Source organism: Equus asinus, chromosome 15 (assembly GCF_041296235.1).
Source record: "Equus asinus isolate D_3611 breed Donkey chromosome 15, EquAss-T2T_v2, whole genome shotgun sequence".
Classification (NCBI taxonomy): Eukaryota; Metazoa; Chordata; class Mammalia; order Perissodactyla; family Equidae; genus Equus; species Equus asinus.
The window spans coordinates 16,445,738-16,472,438 of record NC_091804.1 but is presented as its reverse complement, the minus strand read 5'-3'; the positions used below and the strand labels follow the sequence as shown (position 1 = coordinate 16,472,438).

Sequence of the window (26,701 nt, the reverse complement as noted above, 5' to 3'; positions counted from 1 at the left end):
CATAAACATTTATCATTAAGCCCTAGAAGAATTCCCCATTACCAAAAGAAGGACCAATTTCTTAAACTATACCTTCAATCAGGATCCAGATTATGAACCATGGTATCTGTAGCTCTCTGGCTGGGTCACAGAGACCTGCACATAACTCTGGCAGGAAGCCTCTGGACACAGTGTTTTTAGCCCTTTGGTGTGCCAGTGTATCAAGTTTCCACAGTTCTCATTGAAATCGCCAGTGGAAGACTGGTACAAATAAGTCATCTGTTGGGATTGTTTCTCCAAAGGGGACTAATCTTACAACTGCTATGAAGGATCAAAGGTAAGTTCCATTTTGTGCTTCTGATCATTCCAATGAGTTTTATGGCAGAGAAACCTGGTTAAAATGAATTACTGTAGCAGCTGTGAAGGGGAAAAACAAGGAGAGGGTTATAATAAAAGTGCAATATGCAACCCAGTAAGTATGCAGGGAGGTAGAGGATGGGTACTGCTAACAAGTATCTGCTGCTCAAGATGATCCCTCTAGAGCTGTGCTAGTCAATGTCATAGTCACTAGCCATATGTGACTATTTAAATTTAAGTTAATTAAAGTGAAAAGTTCAGGTCCTCAGCCATATTAGCCACATTTCAAGAGCTCAATATGCACATGTAGCCAGTGGCTACAATATTGGAGAGCGCAGATATGGAACATTTTTATCATTTCAGAAAGTTCTTTTGGGCAGCAATGACCTAGAGTGTCTTGTTACTGGGGAGGTATTGGACTTTGTGCTTGTAAGCACATGATTTTTTTTTAGTAATGCTGTGAAACTCTTCTCTCAGCTCCATCTCCGTAGTAACAATTGCCCTAAAATCTGAACTTAGAGAATTCACTTATCATTAATGAATAAGCCAATATTGCTATTTCTGCTCCTGATGACTATTTGTTATGTGGCATACACATGGAATATTATCTATATCCACAGGAGGCAACAGGAACAGGCTGTTGTCTGGAAAGAAGATGACTTTGTGCCATACTTGCTTTGTTACCCAGATTCCCGCCCCCCCCCCCCCCTTTGAGAGATCTGAGCTTTAATGGAATGTAGAATGTGGCAATATAAGGGCCCCAACTCATTTTTCTTCTTTTTTTATGTATCTACCCTTATAGTGCTTCTTGAATGCACAAGGTTAGAGAGTTCTTATATTATTTCAGTTCATCTCGAAGAATTGTAAATGTTTATTGGACTCCTCCATCTTGATGGTATATGAAAATTGGAAGCCAGACCAATCCTTAAATTCCACATATGACTCCAAAAGTTTCAAAGGATCCAAATTCTGACTATTAACTTTGAAGTCTATAGAATGGAACCAAAATTCAATTCTTGCCTCTGTCAGAGGGGATGTGGTTCTTGTTCCTCTTATTATGGCTTATGTTCCAGGATCTGCTCCATTGAATACCACTGAATTTTAGATTCTTTAAAAATACTGTGTCATTTGACTCTTACCTTAGGGAGTAAGAACCATCTGTGGGTTACTTCGAGAAAAATGAGGTTAGGAGACAATAAGAGTTGACCCGAGATCACAATTAAGTAAATTTATTTGAACCTAAGGCAATTTCTTCTCTTTGTCATTTTTTTACTGATAGCTGCTGTTACTGAGAAAACTACCTAGAATTAAGCAATAGACTCTGCCAGAGACTGAGGGTATATGGACAAAAATAAGGACCATATCCAAGAGGAAAGGAGAAGAGAAAGTGCAGGGTATTTGAGTTCTCAAGAGGCTGGTAGGAAGCAGTAGAGCAGACTCAGGAAACCAAAGCAAAAATTCAACTATAGGATCTAGACAATCAGAGAAAGGTTACACTTAGGACATTGGGGGGTTCCCAGACTTGTCCCCAAAACAAGGCTTAGGCCTGCAGGACTGGTGGTGAAACAACCGAATGGACAGATTAGAATCCTAGTTGCCTTCTAAGATAAAGTTGAACCTTACAGTGGGACGTGGACTGCCATTCTCAAAGCTTTGAAATAAAGAAAATCCATAACCTCTTCATTTCTCTTAGTGAATCTCAGCTTAGCCATGAAATTTCAGAGGAAGAAGATGGCATACATTCCATATTCTGAGTGAGAGATTGCTGTACACAGTCAGAATAAGAGACAGTTACAGAAATACAGAAAGAGCATAAGGAATTGTTGAGTAAGTATCGTACTTCAAGATGGTTGGTAAGGAAAATACTCTGTGCTGCTGGGTTTATAGTAAATTCCTCTTAAATGGGACATGGGACCAAAATCTCAGAACACCAAGGATTGTCCAGCCTTGTTTTATTGCAGAAAAATTTGCCATGGTGTTTGCATTTGGAAACTTTTTCTTACATTACACAAGGAAAAAGATATAAGCTCTTCACCACCTGGTATTGTTAGTGAGGTATGACTAGTGTGACAATATAATTTATTGTCCAAATAGAGACACTTCTGAGAATGAATGTAATTGTTATAATTATACCAGAACCACAGGTGTAAACCAGAACTGTCTGAGGCAAAACAGGGCACACTGTCACCCTAGGTATAAACCACAGCTGCATGCAATTGGCTTCCTGACATTTTCCCACTACAGTTGCCGAAAATGAGCCAAAAGCTGCTCTTTTCTGTCAGCTGGTTTACAAGCTGATTGAAATAACGATATAAGTGCACACTGATGAAGATGTCCAATACCCATTTTAAGTAAAAGTAACTAGTGTAAAGAAAGACGTGATTGATCATTATTATTGAGTTTTTATTAAAAAAAAACCCAAAACGGTCACTTGTTACAGTACCTCCAAGGAAAAAGTGCCCAAGAACCAACCTCCACACTGCGTGGGAAAGTATTTTTCTTCAATTAAAAAAAATAATCAATTGCCTACTCTCTTCAAAGCATTGCATTGTGTTTGATATTCTATTTCAGATGTGTCCTTAGCCATTAGGGGAATTTGGAGGCTGTTTTGGCTTTCCCAATGTTTGGGGTGCGCAACTGGTATTTCGTGGGTGGGGCTGTGGAATTGTAGATGCCCTACAATGTGCTGGATAGTCTTACACCATGAAGAGATGTCTCTAGTCTCATCTGACCTTTGTGTGGATGAAAAATGTGTTTATAATGACCTAAAACTAAACTCTTTTTTATATATAAATACAAAGTATTTTTTTTACACCATTTTAATAGCAACTACCATACACATTGATGGGATGCACCCTTTGCTCGATTTGACATTTTATCAAGAATTGTTTATTATTTCAGAAAAGCACATCACAGAAGCAACATCACTCATCATAGGTGAGTGGCAACACAACACACCTGCATTTGTAACTGACATTCAAGGTGAGCCCTGAATAGCTGGAAACCTTGCCAACTTAATTATAACTTCTAATGTAGTTATCCCCAAACATTTACATGTTGAAATATTTATTTTATCATAAATTATTTTCCTCTTCATTTCTTTTACAATATAATTAGAACATTATTGACTTAAAAATAAGTGTGTGGAGGTTTATCCTATCTATGAATTTCATGTTAGTATAGTGAACACTGTGTTTTAAAATCTCAGATATAAGTAGGGGCCTCTGAGCTGGATAGGGCTGTGGACCAGGACTCCAGGGAAGTACCACCCATAGTGTCTGTAGTCCCAGAATTGGCCGAAAGGGGTTCATGGAAATGCAGATTCTTGGGGTCCACTCCAGATCAACAGAATCACAATCTCTTAGGTGGTATCCAAGTGACCTGTGATTTAATAAGCATTCTAGGTGATTTGTATACATGCTCTTATGCGCATAATGATTTGAGGATTATTGCTCCAGGTAAGACAAAGATGAGTAATAAATTGTCTTCAAAGATCATAGAATCTAACAGGAGATATGAAGATATCTTCCTACTTGAGTTACCTGAGTAAGAAAATCATAGGGATGAAGATGACCAAAACATAATAGTAATTTAGCAATAACCTAATTCCAGAGACTGATACACTGAACATGACATCTCAACAGCAAAAACTAAGTTCTGAGACAAGTTTAAACTAAACAACCCCCATTAAAATGAACAGGACTCATGCTGTTAAGACTCGGTACAGTCCTAAAAACACACCCAGCAGAGTACTTAAGCTGTTCCGAAATACGTCATTCTCTACTTTTTAACAGGGAGTGAACAGCTGGGATGTGTTATTAGTAAGCCATGTTTTCATAGGCTCTCTGGTTTTCTTTAGCCAAAGTCTTACAACAGTCTTTGGACAAATTAGTGCCTGAAGCTATAGGAAGTCCTCAGTTGTTTTGGAAACTGCTGAGTAAGTCAGGTCTCAGAGACAACATGCCCACACGGACTTGCTTTGCCACCTATGGCCTTTCGCCCTTGGAAATGGCTTCACAAGCAATTACGCTATTCTCAAGTGTCTATTTACTTTTACAGACTCCAGTTAAACGTCGAGTTATTCTGATGATCCAGTTCAAGACTAGCAGGAAAGCTTAAACATATCAATAGATTAAACTGGGAAGCTCTCAAATAAATGAGCAAGAATCAAATCAACATGTTAATAAAACAGCAGCAAATTGTCCAGTGCCTGTATGCCTTGGTCGTACGGAACTAAACCTCACCTTTCAAAAGACATTAAAGAGAGCCACATGGAAGGTATGTTGGAACATGGAAGCTTTCTGTTTCTAGATATTGTCACATTCACTTTTGTTCCAGGGCATTGTGCTTTTTTGTTCCAAATTGTCAGCACAGTGATCTAGCTCTCACGAGTTCAACAAAACAACTCCCAGAGATATTTTTCCTGTATTTTGTTGTTAGGAAAAATCCTGAAACATTGTCTCCTCCTGCCACACACAAGAAAGTCGCCTCCCTAAGGTCCTGCCTTGGGTTGCCTCTTGTTGGCATCTGCATGGATATTTGTTTCTAACTTTGTCTCATTTTCAGTGCTGCTCACCAAGCTTTACTGAATCTCAGCAAGTCCGTTTATGACAGATCGGAAACCTGAAGATATATTCAAAATATTGTTACATGCCCATGGTCCAAAGTGTCCATTTTTATGGCTCACGGGCAATTGCTATAACTGTATAACCCCAACTGGGAAGGAGAGAGAGAGAATGGTGCCAATTCTTTTGATTTCTCAGAATGCAAAAATCTACGTGCTAAAATCATCTGGATAGAAGCATAAATTCCCCACCTTTCTTTGGCTAGAGACAGCTTCACGTTAACATCCACATCCTCTTTGGTACTGAGAGCTGCACAAGGAAGCATTTAGCAACAGGTGGTCCTGGTTGCACTTAAGGAATCCCCTTGGGAAAAACACATGCTTACTCTATGGATTCCCAGGCCCGTAAACCCAAGACAAAATTACAACTCCCAGTAGTCAGCTCATTTAGTTTCACACAATGGAGTCCATCATCTTTGTTGGAAATGCAAAATGTATTTCTTCTAGAAAAGAAGTATAATGTAATAGAAGAGGGGAAAAAATCATTGAAAGTTAACAGACTCAGGAGATAATAAAAGTTCTGACGATGATCAGCCCTGGGCTTTTGGTCAAGAATTTTAGATTTCTGTTCATTAACAGTGTCAGTGTGTATAAAAATTAAGAGGTTTAAAAATCCTAGATGGCCCATGAAAGGACTTTAGGAGGTGCACAAATGCGTTAATTTGGATAAAAATTTGGTGCTTATCAGCACATGCTTTTTATAGATTTTCACAAGGGTAAATATGACCACCAAAATTAAAAATCTTGGGATTAAATTTCTCCAAGGAAACTTTACTACCCTAATGTTCTATTTAGTTCATTTCAACAAAAATTTATTGAAAACTTTCTATAAGCCAGCACACTGCATCAGGCTCTTAAAATACATGGGTAGACAATACATAGATTTTGCCTTTCAACTTACTGCTCCATGGTTTTACAATCCCAACTGGACAGAGATCAATAGCACCAGATTTTATGTCTCTTATAATCTGGGTTCCATCCTCAATCCTTCCTAGATTTATATACTGAGTCCGCAGGTGAATCTTATTCATAAAATTGAATATATCATCTAGGAATATCTGCATCTTCCAAGAGTTTATCACAGATGCAGCATCTCTGGCCTTACCCTAGACCTCTTGAGCTAGAATTTGCACTTTAACAAAAAAATGATTCGTACACATTTTAAAGTTTGAGAAGCTCTGGTCTATAACCCTCAGTAGTTCCACTTCACCCTTGTAAAGTAAACCAATAGATGACATGATTCTTGTTCCAGAGAAGCCTTAACTTTAGTGTCATCATTACTTTTGTCAGCATAAAATATTCAGATTTATTATAATCATTTAGAATAATCCAGAAAATAGAACTAAATTATAGGAAAAAAATATATCTTCTTATTTCTGTGTGTAAACATTTCTGGGCTTAATTTGTTGAATGAGAGGATCAATTGATATCCTCAGCATAGTTGTGGTTCATAGCAATTGCTCAACAAATTTTGAATGAATGAATATGAAGAACAATACAACAAAAGAAGTTGTCAGGAAACTTTGGTTAAAAAGGAAGGACATGACTTCCACTTCTGGTCAAGATAGAATAACAAGGTAAACAAGATTTTTACCCTCCCATCTGGAACAAGAGAAAAACAGACAAAATGTATGAAACAACAGTTTGCAAGATCCTGGACATGAGACAACAAAATATGGTGATCCCTGAGAGATGGTAAGAAAATGAGATGAGCTTTTCAGTTAGCCTGGATGACTGCCTTGAGATGGTTTCCAGGCCATGGCGCTGTGAGGGGTGCTCAGGAAGAGCCCAGCAGACTCTTTCCTGTGAGGAGACAGAGCTGAGAGTCTGCAGAACACAACACAGCTAAAGGTGACAGGACAGAGTACCAGGGAGGAGAGAGCTGCACAGAGAGAGACTCTCTAGATCTGTGGAGGGTCCCTTCATGTAGTGATCAGTCCATGTGTGTAAGGAAACTACTTGAGGCTGAGGAAAGAATTGTCTGAAAGGATTAGACACTGCCCTGTCTAACTGGACTCGAAAGGAACTGGAAATAATGCCTATTCCCATCAGCCAGGCTAGAAAACCTCAAGATTCATGGGGCGTTGTGTGGAGTGCACAGAAATATCTTGTTTCAGTAGTGGGGATTGCTTAACCCTAGACTGAGCAATGCTCCAGTACCACCTTACAAATCTTAAAAACAAGATGCAGGAGGATTAAATTGTTTCTGAGTAATTTAACTGTATCCCTAAACAAAACTCAAGAGGATTTAGAGAAATACAAAATTATTCAGCACTCGAGAAGGTAAAATTCACAATGTCTGGTATCCAATCGACAATTACCAGGCATGCAAAGAATAAGGAAGACACAAACCATTATCAGTCATGTCAAATCAACCCTGAACTGATCCAGAAGTTAGAATTAGCAGACAAGGGCACTATTATTTCAAATGAATTAATTATTTAGTATCACTTTGTAAAAAGAAATAATCTGCTTTTAGAAGAAACATCACCACCTGGTGGTGGTTCCAGGTATTGCAAGTAAAGAGATTTGAAACAGGAAGCGTGGTTTTTCTTGGGGTTTACAAATATTTGTATAATGATAACTACTTGTGTAAATAAACAGCTGAACAATTATATAGACTAATTATACAAGTAGTATTCAGCACATATAAATTATATATGTATATGTGTGAATATTCAGAATTATGTAAGTTGAAGATGCAACTAATAAATAGGCTTCCTGAAAGAGCTGTATTGAAAATTAAATATCATTCATTATTTGGTGAGAAAGGCATTGTCTTCTTATAAAAAAAAGGTAGTATTCTTAAATGTAATTTAAATACCGTATTATAGCTCCTCTGTATCCTATTATCTGGCTTTCTCTCTTCAGGTACGTGTTTTCTTGTACATTCATTTACATATCTATTATGTGTCTTTTACTGTTAGAAAGCATCTTCTTTGAAGTTCGTCTCCCCACTGTATCTCCAGTACCTAGAATGATCTCTGGCCTGTAGTAAGCACTCTGTAAAAAATGTTTAAATAATTACTTTACATTCAATGAATGAGATGAGTTTACTGAGTCCTGAGGTTTCAATGATCAGATATAACAAGGATATATGTAAAACGAAATCATATATTTGTTGTGCAGATATGTGTATTCCTTATAATCCCAAATCCATTTTATACTAAGTTTTACACACATCAGATATCAACTTTGTTGGCCCATTTTAGTTTCTAGCTAGGCAATTATTTATTTGGCAATTAGATATTTAATAATATAAAATCATAGTCAAAAGCACAGCCTGTGGAGCCAGATTGGGATCAAATCTTGACTCTATCTCTTACCTGTCGGGTATGTTAATCAAGCTATCTGTCAGGTAACAGAAGCTGCTCTAGGGATTTGCAAAAGAGAGCTTTTAATACAGAGATTTAATTACCCTGGGAGTAGATGGTTTAAGAAGCCAAAAGGGGAACTGAGTCCTCCTAGAGATTAGCAAGAGCAGGGAGACATGACCACCCTTAAGGCTGAAAGTTCAACACAGAGACTGTGTTGCAGGAAGCCAGGAGTCGGGGCCACCTGGTGGAAGATGAGATCATCAGAACTGTGGGGACCGTGGGCAGAGGGGCTGTAGGGTGAGAGCTGGAGAAGTTGGGGTGCACGGCTACTGACAGAAATGCAATCAAAGTTGATAGAGAAAAAGGGAGAAATACTCTGAATTGCTGCTTTCTTCTGCCTTCCAATCACCTGCTCTTGCATCCTGTTGGGTTTAATAACCAACAGCTATTTGTCAAGGAAATCTGAGAAAAACCGTTTTCAGGAGTCACTCTCAAGGCTCCAGTTATCTATCTTTAAGTTGCCTAAGTGAACATTTTGTCCTTTCATCTTTGCCTCAGGGTCTTTCCACAGACTTTCCCTTGCACTGGAATAAATCTTCCTCCATCTCTTCACTTGGTTACCTTTTATTCATCCTTCAGATTTTACTTTACATGTCACCTCCTCTAGAAGCTTCCTCTGATCCTTTAGATAAGGTTAATCTTTTCTATTATACATACTCTTGGAGAATTTACTACAACCTCTTAAAATCGCATCAGAATTTGTGGTTATGAATTCACTAGTGCTCTTAGGTCTAGAATGTCCTTCTTTCTCACTAGGTGGCAAGTTCCATCAGGTCAATTTTCCTTACTGTAGACCTTTAGAACCTAACACAAAGTTGGCACTCAGTATATATTGTTAGATGATGTTTCTCTACCCATATCTTCATCTCTGTTCTTGAACATTATTAGGGCCCAGGCTTCACAGGCAAACCGAATGCAGCCTTAAAATCCTATTACCAAATTACCACTCAAATCAGCTTATTTAAAATTCTAGAAAGAAAGGCCTCAAACACTTCTCAACTGCATATAGTCTTTTCTACAAAAATACTAGCTAGAAAAATTAACTCCATCCAATTCAATTCCAAAGATAATTTTGACATCTGTATTAGTCAGGGTTCTCCAGAGAAACAGAACCAGAGAAACTGAACCAACAAAATAAAAAGAGATTTATTTTAAAGCATTGGCTCATGTGAGAATGGAAGCTGACAAGTCCCAAGACTTGCAGACAGCAAGCTGGAGACTCAAGGAAGACAATGGTATGGTTCTAGACCAAGACTAAAGGCCTGAGAACCGAGCTGATGCTGTAGTTCCAGTCCACGTGCTAGCAGGCCTGAGAACCAGGAAGACCTCATGTTTCAGTTCAAGTCCAAAGACAGGGAAAGAAAATGATTCCCCAGCTTGAAGGAAGTCAGACAGGAGGAGTTTTCTCTTACTCATGGGAAAGTCAGCATTTTTGTCCTATTCAAGCCTTCAAATGATTGGAAAAGGGCCATTCACATCAGGGAGGGCAATCTGCTTTACTCAGTCTACTGATTCAAATGTTAATCTCATTAGAAACACCCTCACAGACACACCCAGCATGATACTTGACCAGACGTCTGGGTATTTTGTCACTCAGTCAAGTGGACATGGAAAATTAATCATCTCAAGTCCACCCCTTGTCAACTTGGTACCCATGTGTGTCCCTTAAACAATAATTAATTTCCAGATAAAGACAACAAAAAGGTCATAATTTCACCCAACGTGATATAACTATCTTACATACAACCAAAAACACATAACTCCTTCCCCAGAAAAGGAGGTCAAGCCTTTGAGGGATCTTTACTCTCCTCTTTGATCTCCTATAAATTAAGTACTATGATATAAAATTAACCATATTTGAATTCTATGATACAAAGTCAATACAGCTTATGTTACGTAATAGGGAAACAGGGGGGATATATATGTCTTTGTTTTCTTCCCTTTCTCATATACACACACACACAAACATATTCATAACAAAGTAAGGAGGAAATGCTGATGACAATTACAGTCCTCATTTCTATAACTGGTCATGAGGTCATAGCAAGTATTAATAACTGCCTTCTTCCACTGCCAATTCTGCATTCCCTTTGCCTTCAGGAAACAGCTCAGCTGGTCTGAATCCTTGACCTGGTGGGGTGACACAAAACTTCATTCCTGAAGGGTCGAGGCCATTAGTAGTTCCACCTAGATTGGGAAGTTGTACTTTTCCGTTGACCTTAATCACAGGGTATGGTAACACTAAGGGTCGCCCTGAGACATCTGCTGTGTTGCAGACATACTCTTCCTTACCTCCATTGTGAAGCAGTAGTCCAATCTCCTTTGTAGTCTGGATCAATCCCTCCAGCCAGCACAGCATCTCCTTTTGTTGCCTGTTGATACAGAGGCATGAGGAGCCCACTGTGGCCAGGTGGCAGTCTTAATTTCCAATTCAGTGGAATCATTGTTGTGTCTCCTGGTGGAAGAATTTCCCCCCTTGGAACTAAGGCTCTAGACCTAAAAGCATAAAGTCATGGGAATAGGAAGCAAAAATTTTTGCTGGTGGGTCACTAGGGGTAATAGTGAGTGGTGTCACTCCCATTTCCACCCCTTGATTCCTGAACCCATGAATCCTTGCTTTTGGAGAAACAACACCATATATTTATACATCAGGCATGGATTTAGAGCATATACAACCTTCTGGAGAACACTGCCCAGACCTGCAATGTATTGCCACCTAGCTGGCGCTGTAATTGAGTCTTCAAAAGCCCATTCTACCATTCTATCAAGCTGGTTGCTTCAGGATGATGGAGGAACATGGTAAGACCAGTGCATTCCATGAGCATGGGCCCATTCCTGCATTTCATTTGCTGTGAAGTGAGTTCCTTGTTCAGAAGCCATGCTGTGTGGAATATCAAGACCATGGATAAGGCATTCTGTAAAGCCATGGATGGTAGTTTTGGCAGAAACACTGCATGCAGGGAATGCAAATCCATATCCAGGGTAAGGGTCTAGTCCAGTAAGGACAAAATTCTGGCCATTCCATGATGGAAGTGGTCCAAAGTAATCAATTTGCCACCAGTTAGCTGGCTAATCAACATGGAGGATGGTGCTATATGCGGGATTTAGTGTTGGTATCTGCTGCTGGCAGATCGGGCACTCAGCAGTGGCCATAACCTGGTCAGCCTGGGTGAGTGGAAGTCTATGTTGCTGAGCCCATCCATAATCTTCATTCTGCTGTTATGGCCACTTTGCTCATGAGCCCATTGAGTGACTAACAGTATGGATTATGGCAGCATACCAGGTTCCTTCCTCAATAGGACCCAGTCTCTCCTTCATTCAAGCAGATCTGGGTCTGTAAACTGGCTCAAGTCTGAGAACTGATTGAGGGGCCATGACTCTCTGTTTATATCATTCATGTTAGATTTCTATTCACTTGACCTAGAACTTTTCTGCTTATCCAAATCAAGTGAGAATTTACTAGGCTTCTTATCGGTTTTACTTCAAGGAACAGCACAATCAACTCTATAAGGCCACATATCTCCGTGAACCAGATACCCTGATTGTCACCTTGACTCTGCTGTTTGTTGCAGTAATCATGCTCACCTTGCCTTTGGTGGTCAAGTGCTGTCACTTGGTCCCTGCTACTCTTAGATTCAGTTACTCCCATGCTTTTTGCGTTTCCCAAATGAATAACCACAGTTCCTCCTGTAAGTTCTTGCTTGCAGAGAAGAATGATGACAAGACTCTTCAAGGATGTCAGGGCTCCCTTTACCAATTTATTTCTCACAGTCATGGCTAATGATATGTCTATGTATGCTCCCAAGGTGGATGAGTAGGTTTTAAATGACAAATACCTTCTAATATTCCAACCTCCCTAAGTCTTTGAATTCTTTCTTCTAACTTACATGAATCACATTTTGGCTTCAATCAACCAAACAAGTAAACTGTTAGACCTCTTACTAACTCGCTCAACTACCCCGTTAAATGCAGGCTCTTTGCCTCGTGAGTCTATATCAATAAATTTGGCCTGATTCAACCATTATGTTCCTTCTCTTATTATTCACACACTTTTTTTTTTGGAGGAAGATTAGCCCTGAGCTAACTACTGCCAATCCTCCTCCTTTTGCCGAGGAAGACTGGCCCCAAGCCAACATCCATGCCCATCTTCCTCTACTTTTTTTTTGTATGTGGGATGCCTACCACAGCATGGCCTTTGCCAAGTGGTGCCACGTCCGCACCCGGCATCCGAACCAGCAAACATTGGGCTGCCGAGAAGCGGAACATGCAAACTCCACCGCTTCGCCACTGGGCTGGCCCCTATTCACACACTCTTAATATCCATCCCAACATATGTTCCCTGGATTTCTGTCTGCATAAGTTGGAAACCTCAAGTAGGTCTTTTGGATTGCAGCTCACCTCCTCATGGGTCACACTTTGTACCTTACTTTTAGGGGTTTGGTGGGACTGGAGTCTAGTTATAAGTCTAGAAGCAAAGGACGCTGAGGGTGGTTACTGAGGAGAATCAGCATTGTCTTGCATGGCAACTGACTCATGGGAAACCACTAAGACTTCCTCAGGCAATGCAAAGTTAGCCCTTTCAGAAGTGAGTGGAGACACCACTCCCACTGGAGATGGAGAGGCCTCATTCATTGGGGGTAGAATTCATCAGAATCTAGAGTCTCAGTGTTCCCAACTTCATTGGTGTTATCCCGTAAGTCCCCATTCCAATCTTAAGGATTCCATTTTCCTAATCAATGCTTTCACTTTAACGGTAGACACCCTGTGAGGCTGGGTGTTCAACTTGCGTTGTAATCCAGCCAGTCACAGATTGAGATCAACAATCTCAGCTCTGCAGCCATAGGAGATAAGGGTCTTTTCAGGGCAGACATAAAAGAAAGCATCATTGTATAATCAGTAGACTGGATATCTGCCTATCTACTATTTCGTGATCAAGAATGAGATTGGACACATCCTCGTGAGGAAGTCCGGTGTATTCTATGTCTGGTCTCATGGAGGTAACCTTCCTTCAGCAACACAGCCACCACCGAGCCTCATAATGGGCAAACTACACACCAATTTTCTCGAGTTCTTCTTCGACATTCCAGAAACAGAATCCTTATCCAGTGATTTAGGTTGTCAGTTCCCTCTATCTGACTTGGATGTACCCGTATTTCAAATAAAGAAACTACCTCCCAAGGTCAGAGTATGCTGCCGGATGCATGTACTGAACCAACCATCTGATTTTCAGAGACAAATATAAATAGCAATACATTTCTTCTTCTTGTTGTTTCACTAATGAAAAACTCCAGTGTTAGAGACTTACCTAGATCACAGATCCCAACATAAAAAGATTTCTGGAAGCCAATGGGGCACACTGTGAAGAAGAACAATAAATTAGAGCTAACCAAGAGCAATGTGAGTACTCAGAAGCACAAGTATAAAAGAGTGGGCTTCTCAACTGGAAGGGCATATGGAAATCAGGAATGGAGGCAGGAGATGCCTCTGATGAAAAGGATGTGGGATTCTTCAGTTCACTAACAATTGTGAGAAGCTGTCATGAAGATGCTTTAATACTAAGGAGAACCATTCCCTGTTTCCCCGGCAGCCATAAGGGCTGACCATTTGGCTTCAATTTCAAAGCTCACATACAATACTTTAGAAAATCCAGGGAGGAAATCTGCTAAACTAGGGTCAAAGGACTAAGGATGCATTTGTAGTATCAGGAGTAAATGTTAGAAGCTACTTTATGTTATCACATAAGGATCATGAAACTATTAAAAGTATACGCCTGTTTGAATGCATTTCTATCTCTTAACATAAGAATGTCCACTTGGCATCTATTAGTCAATTGTTTTAACAATTCCAACAGTTTTCCTCCATCCTCCAAGGATGACATTTTCCCTCCATTGTATCATAAGGAAAACCAACTTTTTTAAAAAATGCGTTTCTTTGCACCATTTTTTCACTCAAGAGCTCTTATAGAGATTTTTGTTTAGGACTATTGATTACTGAGCAACTAAGATGGACACTAACAGAGTTTTCTTATATTCTCTTACTAAAAAAAGTTAATGAACATTTCACCGGACTTAGACATTCTATCTACAGAAACAGTTATTTTGTTTTCCAGTAGTTTAAAGCTTTTAATCCATCAGCACCACTGGTAATGCTATAGTTGAGCAAAAATGTAATGAAAAATTAGTTCCCTAATACTCTAATTTCATTACTTTTGAGTACCTTACTCCGGTAAATCTTTTGGGATTTCCAGTCCGTGTACACTCAAAACCAACTTAGTGACCAAGTCTGAGCTGACCAGTCAGTGCAATAAACTAGCCAACTTGACTTGTGTGGTTGTTGCCTGAATTGACCTATTTGAATAACTATTTGTCTGACATCATTGGACAAGTGAACTAGAAGTTGAACAACTATGCATACAAACATAAGCTTTGGGTTTGCAGTGGCAACTCATACACAGTTCTCCCCAGCTATATGACACGTTTATTACCTCTCTCTGGATCATTTCAACCACAGTTCTTCTTTAGGTCAAGGGGCTCTGTTGACACAGAAATCCACATTCATCTGTATTAAATTTTCTGAGTGCCCATCATGTCCCAGTCTTTGCTGGGTCCATGGAAGTACAGTGGTGAGCCAAAAGAAACACATGGACTATATACCCATTCCTAAGTCATTTCTTTCTCACTCATCCCTGTCTTTTTGTAATCCTCTGTTTCCTAACAGAGGAAATGTCCTTCTCATTTAAGCATACAACTCTGGTTTTCTTCAGTAGTACATTAGTCAGGTTTTCCCCTGCGGAACCAGCCCCTGCTAAAGTGGTGTCATCTCTGACATTATCAAATCCTGTGTCACTTTCCCTTTTGCGGTGTGCCATGCCCTGGAGCCTGATGGTGGAGAACCATGAGTATACAGTTCTGAAGAAAAGCTATTTCCCTGGCAGGCATTAGAAGGAAGGGGAGATTTGTGCATAGTTTACTGACTTTGATCGTTTCACACCAATATTTTGTTATCTTTGTGAATATTATAGAAGTTAGGGCATTACTGAATTCAGGGTGGGAAGAGCCCCTGTGAATCAGTTCCTTCTACTCCTTTTTTCACACAAAGAACTTTGATACCAAGTACTTACGTGTTTGTCTTCTTTCACGCAGTCTGCTTGCTTGGGAATCAAAAAAATCAGTGAAAAGAGTAGAGATAAAATCTAAGCACAACTCGTATCTAGAGTCTAATTCATTATTATGGAAATGGAAGTTTAATTATAGTGATAAATTATTATTGTTCTAAAGGGTCAAGCCTCTTTAGATTTCTTCAATTACTTCTCTTAGGAAAATAACTATAATTTCTTCCTTAAAATACCAAAATTAACAAAAATACTACTAATTCTCTGGGAACTGGGGGAAAAGGAGTCTAGAGCACAATCACCCATAAGCATGTGTAGTTAATATATTTTTAGAGTCTATAAGGAAGTGAGTTTTTTTTTTTCTGGGACAAAAGAGTCTGTATGATATAATCTGTTTCCACTTTTTGAATTAAAATATGTTGGGCTTTTTTTTTTTTAACACTTTTACCTTCTTTCTATTTCTAAAATTGTCCAAAGGGAATGTGATTTTTGTAAAATGGCTTAACAGTTCGAAATCATTCGACTGCCAATGTCTAATTCTAAACCTGATGTTCTGGAGAAATGTGTGGCCTTAACTGTGCCAGCATGTCTCGTTTTATGTTTAAATGGTCACAGATTTAATAATGGGCTGCAAAAAAAAAAAAGCTTGCATTTAACTACATCCTTTACTTTTCAAGTGCTCGTCCAAGCGTGCACAAACACAGGGGAGTGCCACGCACTTTTAATCCACGAGCATCACGGAAAAGACCCGCTCTGGGCTCTGTACACATTAACAAATTATGTCCCATTAGGTCAATACAGAAATTAATTGTGGGATTCTTTTCAAATCCACATTGCTTCCTGGCTCTGCTGCGGGCCACTCAATGAGACACCTCTCAAGGCCTTTGTGCTGGACTAAACGCGGCTAATTGTTCCATTTCTGCATGGAGTGATTCATCTCCCAGATGTCTTAGACCTTTCAGCAGCTCTGCTCCACCAATATCTCGACATATGAAAATAGAGTCATTTGGGACCCAGGCAGAGGGGAGAGATTGGGAAGCAAATAGAGCAGGGTATTCTTTACCCCTGCCCTTTGCTATGATTAATCTTCAGTGAGAAAGGACTCCTGAATCATTCTCTTGACAGGACAGCCCCCTTGCCCTATCTGGCTTCCCACATGAGGAGAGATGGATGAATGCTTCCTTTTTTCTCTTCCTCCAGGTGCAGCCCTATTCACACTAGAGCCTGACAGCACGTAATAGAACAGTTTCTACTTGCCCATTGCCTCAGTTCTGTATTCTTTTCTCCTCCACTGTTTCTCATTTGCTCACATCCCAGTGACAAAGCCAGCCAGATTGAAAATGCATGAAGGCGCAAAGACAGCCACTTATTTCCTTGGAGCACTGGAGTAAGTGTGTGTGTGTATTTTCTCGCAGGAAATGTTGCTTCAGAGTAAATCTGTGGAGAAAGGTCCTTACACCTCTAAGCTGTTGGGTTAGCTTGAATTTTTCACTTTGACTTTGAATTTTCATTTTGTCTTTGCATTATTTTCTTCAACTCTTTCCTTTACCCATAGCAAATAGTGTTATTCATCTGTTGTAATAGTTGAGTATACAATAATGAATATTCTGGAATAGAAGGAGGTTTCCAATCCTGCTATCTGTGTCGTTCTGACTATATTTAAAAGAGCTAATAACTTATAATTATCAAATTTATTTATTAGATTTACAAAATTTTGTCAATTGACAAAAAGCTTCTGATTTAAAATGGGATGAGAAATTCATACTTTAAACAATGTTATGACTCTATATGGATCCATATCTAGAATTAAGCTGGGTCTTACTAAAGTTAATTAAACTAAACTTTGTCCTTAGTTTGATTTCCCTGAAAATAGACATTGAGACTGGGATGCGAGTGTACATAGCTTATTTGGGAGGTGATCACAGGAATTGAGTTTGGAATGATTCATAGAAGGGAAGGCAACCTATAAAGGGTGTGTTATCAATCAGGGTACCACTGGGGGCAGCTTGAGTTCAGTCCCAGGGGGAAATTCTGGGACATGCAACTCAAGAGTTATCCCATCTAAGGAGCAAGGGAGCTGGAGTATTTATCCACTAACTTCCATCAGTCAGTGGTCAAAGGCTGCTCCCAGAAGACTTCATTAAACCTGTGTAACCAGGCAAAGTAGACTTGATCACCAGATAGTCTTCAGGCAAATAGACGGAGATGCGACTTTTGAAAGGCTGCTGGAAGAGCAGGAGGATGGTAGGGCACCAGCAGTGTCTGCTCCATCATTGCACTTTCTGAAACTTCAGCAGGAAAGATCACTGACTTTAAGCTAATTGTTGAAACCCTGCCCTGCTGTAGCTAATCTATGGAAACCTCTGACTTTGAAATGTAAGGCCTCCCTTGACTCTTTATTTTGCCCCATCAACATTTTTGACTGCCTTTCTCTGTCCCCTACTCAACTAGACCAAGAGCATGGCTAATTAGTCTGAGATCACAATCCCAGGAGAATCTATTTATTTCTTTACTTTTGCAAGTACAATACAAAGATTTTTTTTCCCCTGAACCATTTGAGAATAAGGTGCTAACCTGATGCCATAATACCCCTGAATATTTTATTGTATTTTATACAAAGATATTCTCTTACATAATCACAGTACATCTATCAAAATCTGAAAATTAACATCAATGCATTTCTACCATCTAACCCTCAAATCCCCTTCAAGTTTCACCAATTGCCTCTGGATCTCTGTAGTAAAAGGATTCATTTCAGAATCACATGCTTTCACAACGTACATGTGTATCAAGCCATCATGTTGTATACTTTAAATATGTACAATTTTATTTGTCAATTATTACTCAATAACCTAGAAAAATACTTCATTCTAGTAGATGAACTGAAAAAAAATCATTTTACATTGTAGCTGTCATGTTTCTTCAGTCTTTTTCAATCTATACCAGTTCCTTGATCATTTCTTAACACTTTTAGCCTTGAAAGTTTTGAAGATTACAGGTCATCTATTTTGTAGAATGCTCACCAATTTGCATTTGGGTTTGTCTCATTTCTCTCCATGCTTACATTTAAGTCATGCATCACTGGCAGCACTATCACACAACTAATGCTGTGTTCTTCTCCTTCTTCCACACGTATGACCTTGATGTGTCCCATTACTGGTGATCACTTGGTGACAGTGGTGTCTGCCAGTGTCCTCCACTGTAAATTTTACATTTGTAATTAAGAAGTATTTTGAGAAGAGATACTTTGAACTTGCAAATATCCTACTAGTCATCAAGCTTTCAATTATTTATTGATTTCTGTATTTATATATATCATAATATTCTCACGGATTCTTTTTTTGTTTATTGGCTCATAATCTTTTCTATCCTATATATATTTTTTTTAATTTTTTAAAAAATTTTTTTCCTCTTTCTCCCCAAAGCCCCCCAGTACATAGTTGTATATTCTTTGTTGTGGGCCCTTCTAGTTGTGGCATGTGGGACGCTGCCTCAGCGTGGTTTGATGAGCAGTGCCATGTCCATGCCCAGGATTCAAACCAACGAAACACTGGGTTGCCTGCAGCAGAGAGCGTGAACTCAACCACTTGGCCACGGGGCCAGCCCTGTCTATCCTATATATTTTGATGCTCAAATTGTCCAAGATTTGGCCAGTAGGAGCCCTGTCCAGCTGGCTTGTCCATCTTTTTGGCAAGACTCCATCAGTCCTTGCAAGACTTTTAAAGCTGAGCAGCCCAATCAATTATGAGGTAATTGATGAGGCCCATAAACGATATTCTTCTAAAGAAAAGCAGAAGAATAACTCAGCCTATCTCTAGGCTGTAACTACCACAAAGAAGACACCACTGAGGAGGCGAAAACCCAAATCCATGACATGAGAAGTTTGATTGAGACCTAGGCAGCTTCCATAAGTAGTCATAATAGATATTGGCGTGAAAATCTCCCACAGGGGACATCTTGAACTAACAAATTGAGTCTAATCGTTCTGGAATTAGATATAATGTAGAATTTTCTTTGACTATTTTGAATCAAGGATCTCAAAAGGTTATAGTTCTGACTAATAAACTGTGTTTTGGGTTGCAAGAGATTTTTTTAATACAAACAAATAGTTTCGAAGAATAAAAAATACTTAATAAATAATTAAATCAGCAGGTATTTCTTTAAAAAATTCTGATGGGAAGAGAGATCTGATTGTATTTGGAATGGCAGAACCAGGGATGCTGAGACCCTACATTGCCAATCATCTCTTTTCCTTAAGGTCTTGAGGTCACCAAGAGAAATAAACACGCATTGGTCAATAGCCAATGGAAAATAAGAATACATTTTGATCAAATCAATACCTATGACCTACCAGCAAAGAGATCTGAGAAAACCGAGTCTCCTACCTCCCACCTCTTATCCCAAATCTTAAGAATTATGAGCTGGTCACAATGGTACAAGCTATGTGAAGCAATGACCAGCATATTGTGAATATAGAGATAGTAAAGGAAGCAAGATGCCGGGGCCTCAAGAGTTTTTGTTTCCTTTGCACAGAGCGAATGAAGAGAGAAATGGAACCCCTACTTAACGCACAGTCATGCAGCCACTTGTACTTGTGGTCCAGTAAATGTCTTGAACTCAGCATCATGATTAGCAAATCTTTCTCATCCTTTTGGGAGGAGGTGGTACACACTGCTGAGCTGAGAAGGGGACAGAGAAGGCTTCCTTTCCCACATATTCATTGTGATAGGATCTAAGGGAGTTGTCAGCATGGCTCATTTGAAGAGTTTGCCTTTAATGGGACAAAAAAAAAATTTAGTTCAACAAATAAAACACAAGATAAAAATTGTGAAATTCTCTGAAAGATACAGAAAAATGGGCAAATGGTAATGTATGAATAAGTTTCCTTTAAAATTATTTGAATTTAAAGAGCTTTATAAATGAAATTCTTTTCTCGTTGACCTCCCTACCTGTGGAGTTGGGAGGTTGTCTCAGGTCGTTACACAAAGGCCAATTCTAACCAGGTGCTGAGGGTCACGGGTTCAGTTCACTCATTGGATACATTTCCTTTGGGCTCAGTCAACTAAACCCAGTGCAGAAGAGAACTTAATAAAGGAAAGGAAATCCTACCAGGACCTGCCCCAAGGCATCTTAGGGTTTTAAACCCACTGCTTGGCCTCCTTATGCCTTCAGGTTAACCATATGTAAACAATTGCTACTTTTCACACCAGCAGCACATTACCTTTCAGAAGTGGACTTATTCCTTGGCCATAAAGTTTATAAGTCCACTGGCTAAGTTTATGAAGTGCTCAGGCATCCTTTGGAAGTGAAAGGTGCTGTGTAGTGGTAAGGACTCTGGAATGAGAAGGAAAAGAAACACAGCCAAGGAGCCTAAGTCTCATTAGCCCAATACGCTGCTTTCGCAATGAAATTAGACACATGGTAAGAGAAATAAGACTGACCCACAGCCTTGAAATGCCCTTGAGTTGGAAAAGCATCGAGTCACTATATGCTCTGCCTCTGAGGGCTATTAAGCATGGCGATGCCTAAAGAAAGGCTGGATGGGAGTAAAAATAAATCACATGTGGCTGCAGTAGGTCTTGTCCCTATTGTAAACTTCAAGCAACCCTCCATTGGATGGTTCTTCTCCTGAGGTTAGTGGGAGTACTATCAGGACTTAGAAAAAGATTTGAATCAAATTTTCTCAGTTTTCAGCATTTTCACCAGAAGTTTAAATTTCTCCTAGAGCCACTAATTCTGCATCTGCTCCAGAAGTACATGAGAGTTCCCTTCCTTAGTCACGCATCTTGCCTGAAGCTTCTGTTCTCTGTAAAGATGAGTTAGCAATGATTCCCTTTCAAGGCAGAGCAGTTAGCTTTTGCTGTATAACAAACTATCCCAAAATTAGCAGCTCAAACTAACAATCTCTTCTTTTCTCGTGATAGTGTAAGTTGACACTTCAAGCTGGGCTTAACTAGGACTGCTTGTCTCTGTTTCATAAGGTTTTTGTGGAGGTCACCCATTTACTTGTGGTCAGTTCGTGGCTGATGGCCTTATTCACAAGCCTGGTGGTGAACAGCTGGCTCCAAGTTCAATGGAAGTAACTGGGCCATGTGTCCTCCAGCAGGCTAGCTGAGACTTATTCACATGCTGGTAGTGTCAGAATTCTTTAAGAATAGCAAGAGAGGAAAAGCCCCAGTGCTCTACTGCTCCAGCCTCTGCTTATGTCGGGTTTTCTAACGTCCCATTGGCCAATACTTGTCACAGGTCTAAATCCAGATTCGAAAATAGAGAAATAAACTCTCCACTCTTTGATGGGAAAAGCTGCAAATCTCATTACAAACAAAAGGCATGGATACAGGCAGAGAAAGAATTTGTAGTGAGTTTTGCAATTGACCATATAAGGTAAAAAATGAAATAAAGCTGATTATGTTCCTGCCATAAATATATTCAGATCCAAAAGAAGTGCTGGAAGATAATAGAAATGTGGAGAACATGGATGCCATATTTATTCTGGTACACAAGTGTCGTCATTGGACTCTTTCAGCTTATGCGTGGAGAGGTTTTGGAGTCTTTCACAGTATGATTTTTTTTCTTTAAAATTTCCCTCTCATAGTATGTGCAGTTTGATGAAGCATAGATATTTCCAGACAAAGAGGCTCATTATTCCCCACCTCCACCACACACGCACGCTACACACCACACACCAAGCACACAAAAGAAAAAGAAAGAAAAGAAGATAAAAGAAAGCAAGAGAAGATAATTCCAACTAGATTTTTTTCTCCTTTTTTTCCTTCCCTTCATTATTCTTTAGACTTGCCCATAAAGCAAAATGAAGCATGTGGTGAACCTGTTCACACTTTCTCACCTTTAGTGAAAAACTTCATACATTTATTTCTATATGTTGATGGAGTTCAGGACACGCTACCCCAAAAATATTACACCTTGGCATATTGAATATTTTAAGCTGAAGGAGTTTGAGAAAACAGCAGAAGCAGGAAGGTCGGGCTGACCTGCTGCCCTTCTTGCCTGAAACTGGTCATGAAGTCCTCCTGTGAGAGGTACCCTCCCTACCCCTGGAGTAAGGGAACATACTTACTTCTGAAGACAAAGGGATGCTAAGAAGCATCTTAACAAACAGGCATTGCTAAGTCTCCCCCAGTTTACTACATTGACTCAAACTCCTTAACCTACCATATTTCTGTCCACTCTTCACCAAGCCTGCATAAAAACATGCAGGTCTAGCTATTTCTTTGGCTCTTCATTTCCTTAGGAAGGCTCCCATGTCGCTTAAAATTTATATGAAATAGGTTTGTATGCTATTCTCCTGTTAATTTGCATTTGTCAGTTTAATTTTCAGACCTAGCCGGAGACCATAAGAGGATCCAGGAAAACTTCTCCTCGCTTACAATGTAGAATAAAATGATCATTATTCCAATGCAGCCACTTACCAGCTATGTGACAATGGCGAGTTCCTTAAACAATTGGTGTCTCAGTTTCCTCATTAGCAAAATGAGAGTAACAAAATTATCTCTTTGAAAAGTTTTAACAGAAAGAAGAAGAGTTATTACTTTTATAGTATGCTGAATAGTGCCTGAAATATAATTAAAGTAAAACCACTGTTACATAAGATTTGTTAAATAAAAAAATAAAAGTTTGCGTCTATTTTGACCATGTCAACCCAAGGCTGAAGAGGTGGTGGAGACATGATCCTAATTTTAGAGCAAATTCAGTTTCATTTATGAAAATAATTTGGGTAGACCCTACCACCACCTGTCTATTCTTCGTTTGCTGTCGTTAATGTGGGGCAATGTTGTTAAGATGTAACAGCAAAAGTAATGTCAGCTCCACAGCCTTGCAGGATGTCCTGCCTCTAAAATACTTTTTCCACACATTTTATTTGATCCTTGCCGTGGGCTACGCAGAGATTTCCATCCGTGGTTTTGAAGGGCTATTTCAAAATATTGGCCTGAGCGCAGAAGGAAGGGAAGAGGAAGCAGAGGAAAAGAAAGGAAAGAATTAATTCCTCATCTTTTGGGGACTTCATAGCCATGCTCCTTGGAAAACTGCCAGCGTTTTAGCTGGCAGTTTCAAGTCAGCAACTTCACTTAGGAAAGTCAGAAGGAAGCCACAATAATCGGAAACAATCACCCCTCAGATAAAATTCAGGGATTATGATAGAACCACTGTAAAAAAACGAAATTACCAGAAATTCTTCATGACCATAAAAAAGCCCACATTGAGAGGAGCTACATTTTATTTACATTAGCAAAATACGGGAGACATCCTTGATCGTTTTGAATTGATATGTTCTAGTCGAGGACTTTGAGTCTCTGATGGATGTCTGCAGTTTACATTAGGATGTTGTCTGCTGCAGATACCAGAATGCCCAAGTACAAAGGAGCTTCAACAATAGAAGGTTCTTTTTGTCACATATCAAAAACTCTGTAGGAAGATATCTGTCAGCTTTCCTGGAACTTTTGGCTCGTTCCCCGATTTTCAAGGTGGCTGTAGTAATTTTAAGCCTCATGTCCTCACAGGAGAACTTCCACGTGCAGGAAGGGAAAAAGACCTGCTCTTCACACATCACATTCTTCTTGAGAGAACAGCCTCTCCCTGGGCCACCAAATTTCCCCACTGATATCTCATTGACCAAGAGTGGATCACATGTTCACACCATAGCTGCAAAGGAGGCTAGGGCAGCAAGTTTCTGCTATCTTGAGGGGGGACAGGTGACAGGGATGGGAGTTTCCTGACTGGCAAGAAGGAAGAAGGCAACTGACACTGTCTGTCCCAAACAGTTTCTTGGGAAATATATTTTGATCCCAAACATGTACATAGGAGTTTTCTCATTTCTCTGACATCCTCAATTACACCCACATTCACAAACAATGCACACCCTTTGTAATATTTTATGTTATGAAGAATGACAATTGGCACAAAGATAAGTGGATCTATCCAGGCTTAATGAAACCCTGAGGACCACCTCAAAAGTGGTAGATAATACAACCAAAGCTGTCCGCCTAGGGCTCATGGCTTAGCTGTACATGCCACCAGCTTAATGAAACAGCTTCAGTTCTTGTCTTTGCACATGAATATTTTGATCCATGTTCTTATTTTGACTCAAATGAGAGCTGCAACTGGAATATTTCATATTAGTATCTTGTAAAACTTAGCATTATTCAAACCCTTTTTACACTTTTCAAATGCAATATGGTGTACTGTAGTGATTTTTAAAATAGTACTTGCGGTGCCCTAGGATTCTGTTGAGGTCACGTGGATGGCTTGGGGCTGAAGATTACCCAAACTCTAGCACATCCATTTAGATAGCTCAGTCTTTGTCATCTCTTTGATTTGGGGCTAAGAGTTCTGCTTAAAAATTTATTTGTAAAGTGCTTACAGCCAGGGAAAATTCTGTAGTGGAAAGAGTTTAGGATTTGGAGTCAGATAGAACTCAGTTTGAAACTTAATACTGCCATTTATTAGCATGCCATGCAATTACGGGCAAGTTAGATTCCTTCCTCCTGTAACAGCGTTTTAATGATACTGAACCCATGAATTTTGAGAGATAAGAGAGTTCACAAATCACCTGAGCTCCCTAGATATACATCAGGTGCCCAGGAACTAGCAGGGTCTTTTCTCATTCACATGTTTCATGTTTTAATCACAGCATCGCACCCCATTAAGTTAGTATTCCATAATTTTCTTAGCCAAGGTAGATTGCTTCAAATACTTTGTTAAAATAGCCATCATTCATGAAAAAGATATTTGCTTTAATGTAATGTTCGCATGGAATAAATTCTAGGAAATGAGTTTATGGATACAAGGATATAAACATCTGTTTGCTACTCAAGAAATTTTGCGAGATTTTATATTTTTAATAGTATTATAATGATTTATACAGCTACTAGCAATATGTCATTGTACCAAGTTTAAAAAGGCTTGCCAGTCTGGGGTATTTCTTTTATTTAATTTTGGCAAATATATCAGATGTAAAACAACATCAAGAAGTTGTTCAATTTGTAATGGCTTTATTACTAGGAAGGATATACATTTTTCTTTATTTTAAAGAATGACTATTATTTCTATAAAAATGAGGCAATGGTTATTTTAAAAATGGTAGCAATTAAGAAACTTATAAAGAAGAAACTAATAAACCATTCCAAGTCCCATCATCAAGATATATTCCATTTCAAAAGTAGGTAAATATTATTCCAGAAATCTCATCTCTTTCTCTCATATCTTGTTATAAAATGTTGATTGAGGACAGATTAAAAATAGAGAGAGGTTATACAAATTAAATAATCTAATTAACTTTTATAATTCAAAGTATGATTTTTGCTGAACGGAATACAGAGGATAGAAATAAAATGAAACAGTAATTTCTGGTTTTATCTATAATTTAGAAAAGGTATATTTTTCACCATTGGTGTAAAATTAAATCAAAATACTATAAGAACTATCATTATTTTTAAATCTACATATTTTGCTACACATTTTTGTCTTCATTTCTTATTTTAAGTTTTAAAGTTTGCAAATACCCATGTACCTATACTGAGATTTAGATGTCAACACGTTGCTTTATTACTCCGGATCACTTTTTTTAAAGAAGCAAAAAATAATACACATATAGCTTAAGAACAGCTTTTGAATCATTTTCCTTTCCTTCCTCCCTCCCTTATTAGAGGAAACTGTTATTTCGAAACGAGTGTTGTTTTTTATTTCCATGCAAATGTTTGTAATTTTACTATACACGTAAGGTCATAAACAATGTGCCATTGTTTCCTGTGTGTCACGGACACTGTCATGCCCCTTTCACTGCTGGTGCACTCAAACTCCAGCTGCAGAGGGTGTTGGCTACTAATGGCTCTCAGCTGTCCTATTCTCTGAAGGATTGTGCTGGGCTAAATGGAAGATGTTCCATTGGGAGGATGCCTCCCACAGGTCAGCCCACAGCCAGTGATTGGCAAGTGCTTGTGTCTTGGGTGGGCATGGGGGGCAAGTCAACAAGGTCAGCCCCCTTGACTCAAGGTGAGACCAGTGCAGTGGTTCAATTCATTCTCCAGAACTCCTTTTGGGATCAGGCTGAGATGAGACTCCAGCCAAGACCACAACCTGGCTCTACGCTTTCCCTGCCCTGCCCTGCTTCCCTTCCTACCTTTTGTTCTGAGAGCTGTCCTCCAATAAATGACATATACTAAAATCTCTGACTCAGGCTTTGCTGTTAGAGAGTGTCTGCCAAGAGGATGTGATGTCTAACCTTACATATCTTAT

General features: G+C 39.2%; 1 long non-coding RNA gene across 1 annotated transcript; it reads left to right on the top strand.

Moving 5' to 3' along the window:
- The first annotated feature begins 209 nt into the window (after positions 1-209).
- Positions 210-19,508, top strand: LOC123277312 (uncharacterized). Its single transcript, XR_011494431.1, has 4 exons — positions 210-316; positions 2,030-2,163; positions 4,396-4,614; positions 16,649-19,508. It is a non-coding gene; the product is annotated as an uncharacterized lncRNA (long non-coding RNA).
- The last annotated feature ends 7,193 nt before the right edge of the window (positions 19,509-26,701 follow it).